Source organism: Leptodactylus fuscus, chromosome 7 (assembly GCF_031893055.1).
Source record: "Leptodactylus fuscus isolate aLepFus1 chromosome 7, aLepFus1.hap2, whole genome shotgun sequence".
In the NCBI taxonomy this organism is placed as follows: Eukaryota; Metazoa; Chordata; class Amphibia; order Anura; family Leptodactylidae; genus Leptodactylus; species Leptodactylus fuscus.
This window is the reverse complement of record NC_134271.1, coordinates 94,288,136-94,294,620: the sequence shown is the minus strand read 5'-3', so window position 1 is coordinate 94,294,620 and position 6,485 is coordinate 94,288,136. Positions and strand designations below refer to the sequence as shown.

At 41.9% G+C, this 6,485-nt stretch overlaps 1 protein-coding gene across 2 annotated transcripts in view; it reads left to right on the top strand.

Moving 5' to 3' along the window:
• The first annotated feature begins 1,472 nt into the window (after positions 1 to 1,472).
• Positions 1,473 to 6,485, top strand: part of GNG2 (G protein subunit gamma 2) — a 57,367-nt gene continuing 52,354 nt past the window's right edge. The window contains exons 1-2 of one of the 2 annotated variants that reach the window (XM_075282562.1): positions 1,473 to 1,562; positions 3,567 to 3,615. The gene's annotated coding sequence lies outside the window, so the exon portion shown is untranslated. Of the gene's footprint in view, positions 1,563 to 3,393; positions 3,616 to 6,485 lie in introns of those variants that run through there. The other variant, XM_075282561.1, reaches the window with a different exon arrangement.

Genomic DNA, 6,485 nt, shown 5'->3' with positions numbered 1-6,485 from the left:
GCTCCTGAGACAACTCTTTCCTTTGCTTCCTCTGGTCCATGTTGAGTGTGGTCCACACCATGTCACCAAACAGCACAGTAAGTATCTGTAGCCCTATATACAGGCCCACTGACTGTGGACACACCTTGATTTTACATGTCCCTTTGGTCACATTATTGTCAGGGGAAACATCATTTCTGTCCAGGTCTGATTCATGAGTTTAATTTTTAAAAATATTCTGTTGAAGCAAAAAGCAATGTCTGACTTTCATTTGTTCATTTTCATGGAATTTTTATTCATTATAACTTTGATCAGATTCAAGTTACTTCTGTGACCATTGTGGGTTTTTCTTTCATTAAAGGGGTATTCCCATGACGCTTGTTCACTAACCTGCAGGCTGTTGTTCTCTCTTCACTTCCTGCTTCTCTCGGCACATAGGTTTCACTTGCACGGGATTGGTTGTAAATGAATTACCACAGTGTGAAGCTGATGTAGCAGAGCTGAATTTGAGTCAGTTTGCATGACATACAGAGGTAACGGACTCCCTATCTCAGCCCTTATCAGCCAAATTAAATTAAACCGACTGATAAGAGCTCAGAAATCCCAGAGCTCTCACCTCCCCTATCTGAGAAGCTCTGCTACTTAAAAGACATAAACAGCTCAGAGCTGCTCCCAGCCCCCCCCCCCTCTCCTCTTGAGAGCAGGCAGCTACATCACTTGACAAATGAGCAGATAATCCCAAGGGCCATAGAATCGGAGTGTAAATAATGAAGTGAATAAATTAAGATAGCGGCCAAACCATGCAGTTTTGATAAAGCAATGCATTTAGGAAAAGTCTTAAATCCACATAAACTAGCAGTATAGATATGATCCTTGTGATGGGACAACCCCTTTAAATGATGGGTATCAACAATTTTGTTCACGTGTGTATATGCCCAGCCCTACAAGTTTCATCACTCACTTGTTCTAGCAACTACACCACAACTCCCATCATGCCCTCTAAGACAAAGCTGCATCATAGCATAAAATTGCTACAAAATATTGTTTAGTGTAGCACACATTGCATGCATATTGTTATCACAACTGCAGCATTTTCTCAGTAATGGCTGTGACAAAGATCAGCCAGAGACCATTGTTTTAGTATCATAAACTAATGGTCATCTTATACGGTCAGATGATTTGATTTTTATCACCACATCTATGATCAGGTTAATTCTAACCAGGGCATGAATGAGATGTGTGTCAGCCAAGGCGTAAAGTCTAGAGCTTCAGCTGTATAATCGCCTTTGTTCCTCGCCTGGCATAAATGGTCTATTTCTGCGGCCAGGACAATAGCGCCTGGTGCCAGAGATTCATTGTTCTGCAAGGGTTTAATCACTGAATGCAGCTTTCTAATCTGGGGACTGAAAAAAAAAATCCCATTTCCAAGCAGATGATGTGGGCTGTGTGCTTCTTAATCATGCATGTGTTCAGATCAGGAACACCCATTGCACACAGCAGATGGCACTTGGAGGGGGGAAAAGGGAGAGGAATATCAGCAAAGCAAATGAGGCTGCCTGCAACTCCAGGACATCCCTAAGGAGGTAAGTAGATGGGTATCTTCTGCCCACCACTACAGGTCCACACTCCTCAGCACTGATGCAGAAGGCAGCATTCATTTATCCACTAACCTCCTCAGAATTTTAACATGTAGCATCATTCATGGAACCCATTTTCATATAGTAAGGACGGGTTCATGTTCAGAGATTCAAAATGAAAGGATATATTCCATTTAGCAGATTTATTGCAGAAATCTCTATGGCTGTCCTACTCATCTGAATTGAGCTTGCAGAAATCCATGTGCTTCCCCCCCAAAAAAAAAAACAAACAAAAAACAGTCAAAACTGGACAGATTTTTAGTTGCAGAAGTTTCTGCAAAAAGTATGCGGCTTGTGAATTTACCTGAAACAGACAATTTGTGAGGATCAACAGAAAGAAAACATTGCTGGTGACTTACAAACTGAATAACCAATGAGGTCTGTTATTTCCATGCATAAAATCCTTGACGCTAGAGCATTATATAAAGCTCAATGCCATACTCCAGGTGCTGCTTGTAGGCCAATGGGTGTGCTGAAAATATCTTTATGTGATAACTGCATGTCGCAAAAAGCAGTCTGTATGGGAACCACTGGCAAAGTAAACAATGAAAGAAAAACTACTGATTTTCTTGTGATTCCCATTTAATGCAACTCCAAATGGGATGTCAAATTCACCAAAAAGTTGGTAAAAGAAAATCTTCCTCATCTCTAGTGAATACCATGAACCAAAACTTTATTTATTTATTCATTCATTCATTTCTTTTGCTTATATAGCACCAACATATGTTACAAGTAGGACTCACAGTTAATAATCCTTTATCAGAGTGTGGTAGGAAATTGAAATACCCCAAGGTAACCCCAGGGGTGAACCAGGCAGAGAGCAGGCAGGGAGAGGACCTGCTCTCTGCCTGAACGTGAGGGGCGGCCGCTGGAGCAGCACTGTGTCCACAGGGCCTTGCCAATCCACTGCTCGCTTCCCGTGCCGGGCTGCCAAGACGGTGACGCTAAGCCAGTCCAGGACAGCATAGCTTGAAGCTGCATCCTATAGCTGAGCTCCTTCTGGGCTTACATCTCCATGGACCCAAAGAAGCCAAATTTGCTTGTTCCATATTGATACAGTATGGGAAAAAAGCATATATTTTCTAGCATGGAGTAGCTATACAACTGACTCTGGACCCTGAGGGGGCCCCAAAGATCTCTCTGTCCCATAAAATGCCACTATTCTAAATGATATAAGGTAGGTAGGGGCCCAATTACAAATTTGGAATCGGGGCCCAGGAGCTTCAAGTTATGCCTCTTTCAAGCCGTACCTATCACTGACGCACTTGTAGCTTATAGCAAACAATAGTAGCCATACAGAAGCTCAGATCTGTATGGGTTCTATTGCAATGATAGACGTCTATGGTGTCCCTGTGGCAGCAGATGGCTACAGCATGATTTTGTTTTTCATACAACACCCAAAATGCAGCAAAAACATCAGGTTCCATATATGCCATAACACAGAGGTATGGAGTGCTCTAGGATAACATTAGATCCATCCTATGTATCTGTAATGGGCATGGATATATAATATGGTTGTGTGCATGAGTCCTAACATCTGTCAGTGATATTTATTAGGTATGCTCTTGATTTCCAATTCGCTGTAATGTATTTTCTCGTACTGTTGTGGATTTACAATAGGAGCTCATAATGAACCCGAAGAATTGTTATGTCTATGGTCTTCTTACGCTATACTACAGAACAAGTGCAGAAAAATCACATTGCCCAGCATCAAATGCCAGCCTTGTGCTAGGTACATGTGTACGGCGTAGTGTGAGCTGCCAGAAGCCATGGCAGAGCTAGCATGCAACAAGAGAGGCAGGCAGATGTGAGACGCAAGTAGCCCCTGTGCAGTGTAGAGGAAGTGGGTGATCATTAATTTCCTGACGACTGAGTAAAACGATGGGTGGAGATTTCTCTCTATCTGGGCTTCTGCTCCCTCTCACACAGCTTCTCTTCTGCTTCCTACAGAGCTACACACAGGGCTGGATATCATCTACAGAGCCTGCACCACTCAAAGGTAATGTCTCCATGCATTGTATATAGGGCTGGGATTGCTGACTGATGGGAACACTTTGTATGAGATATTGGAACATTTCACTCCTTTTTGTGATACTTGCAATCCATTGTATCATATAAACACTTGCTATACTATCTGTGGTACGTTGTACCAAGTATACATTGTATAGTACAATTGCCCACTACATTGTATCATATACAGACTTGCTATACTATCTGTGGTACGTTGTATCATGTATACATTGTATAGTACAATTGCCCACTACATTGTATCATATACAGACTTGCTATACTATCTGTGGTACGTTGTATCATGTATACATTGTATAGTACAATTGTCCACTACATTGTATCATATACAGACTTGCTATAGTATGTGTAGTACATTTCTACACTTCTATGATATATTGTATCCCTTCCATACGGTTCATTGTGCATTGTATTGTTATAAGACCTTCTTGATCTGCATTGTATTTTCCTACACCTTTTACAATACACTTTTTTCCTTTATATAATACATTGTACTATTCTAGCGCTTTTCTATTTCCCCATGATTTGTATCCTTTACATACCTTCTATGATACATTGTATATTTTCTACTCTGTAGTATCATATCCTTTCTACACTTTCTTTAATACATTTGTATTTTTTACACACCTTCTGCAACATTTGTATTCATTCCACACCTTGTACAATTGGTATTCATTCCATTCTTACTTGCTGTTTTGTACTAACACTTTATGATACGTTGTATTATTTACACAATTTCTCAATTATTTTATACACCTATTGCTTGTGCACCGCTTTTTTTTACAGGATCTCTGTATTATGGAGGGTTTCTTCCAGAAACAGCACCACTATTGATTGCAGGCTGTGTTTGGTATTGCAACTCTGTCCTAATGACCTGCTAAGACTTTGCTGCAATACCAGATCTAGCCTATTGTTAAGAGCATTGTTGTTCTTTTTCTGATCACTTTGACATATTGGAACAGATTTTCTAAGCTAATTACAGCAGAATTTTGGCTTAATTTGCACCAAAAACCTGACACATTGGCTGTGCACGACCTTTATTAGGTATTATAGGCTAACACCACATGTGGCGGAATAGCTGTGTTCCTATTGTAGATTTTGGTGCGTTTTTTCTGCAATGTCTGGCCTCAGCCTTACTAAATTTTTTGCTTTGTCTGACAAAGAGGCGTGGCCTATCAAAAGAAGGAGAGTGACTTGCTAAAAAGGGGTGGTGCTTAAGATGCAACAATGTGCACAAGAATTGTGCAGATTTTTCTGACTCCAGGAAGGCCAAATAATTAGTGTTATACAGAATAGATACACTAGGTTATCCATTATCGGCCACTGTGATAAGGCTACAGTATTTTTAGACTACCTAATCTATAAATTAGAACTGATCAGTATATCTACCTCAGTGTATCAGTATAATATCTTTCTATACAATGTGCTGACTATTGAGCACAATACACTCTGTATCATTGTGAGCCTCTGTTTAAATCCACTTGGGTGAAGTGCTAAAAAAAAAAATTTGGCTATTGGCTATAGTGTGATGAGTGTAATAGTTACAACCCAGCGCTGTATCTGATGTCGTCCACCATCCACCGCTCCCAGGATACAATTATATTTCAGTTTAATGATTGATTACAAGAAGGTAATTGATGTTTACTCCGTATATTAAGCCAATCCACCCCCTCTATTCATGTCAAAATTCATATGGGCTTTAACTGTGAGTGGAGTACAGAGCGTACCATTGTGCTGAGATTGAAGAGAGGGGGAATAGAAAGACCCAGTGATTGGTTTAGCTAAAATAACTGTGTTCTTTATAGATTTTTCTTTCTTAATGCCATTCATAAATACAATGGTCCCTCTGTAAGGCATCAGGGTTACAAGACATTCTGCAAATTTCTGCTTTTAGAATGAAAATAAATATTCCAAGTTAAATCTGCTTCTGTGGAAAGGACCATTTTCTTGTGATTTTGGATTGTGCTGCTTGTGAACAGGCATGCAGCTGTAATAGAGCATAGATAAAATGACATCTAGCATTAATGCAATGTCTGTCTCCAGACACTCGTACGTTCCATGCACCTTATAAAACATCCTCCGTAAGCTATTTCAGTACTGTTGTCATGGCAACAGTGTGTGTGGTGTCATTGCATTTAATTTATGATGGTGATAAACCACACCCCCTCTCCAAGTCACAAGAATTTGTATTCTGTGCAGGAAAAGTAGTCCGTCCTATCTATCCATCCATCCATCCATCCATCCATCCATCCATCCATCCATCCATCCATCTATCTATCTATCTATCATAACTGGTCTACCACTAATTCTCAGTTAAAGCTGGTATGATACTCCAGGGCTGCACTCACAATTCTGCAGCTTCCGAGCTGAAGTCTCCAACACCCCATTACAGAAACTTATCCCTTACTCATACCCTGTTTCCCCGAAAATAAGACACCCCCCCCCCCCTTCACCTCCTGGACCACCTACAACTGGCAGTCATGCCGAAGCTCCGCTAAGGAGCCAATTGTCCCCCGCTCCAGCCGCTGCATAAGACATCCCCCGAACAGGGGTGAACCTGCCTGTTTGGCCGCCCGAGGCGGACGACAGAAAGCCGCCCACCCCCACCCCCCCGGAGCGAGGGGGCGTGGCGGAGCAGCGTTAGCAGGCAGGGAGAGGACTTGCTCTCTACCTAAGCGTGAGGGGAGGCCGCTGGAGCAGTGCTGCCCAATCCACCGCTCAATGACAGTGATGCTAAGCCAGTCCAGGACAGCTTGTCCTGGACTGGCTTAGGTAAGCAAAAATAACGCCCCCCCCTGGGGCCCTGGTATAGCGCCGCCTGAAGCAGTCGCTTCAGGTCGC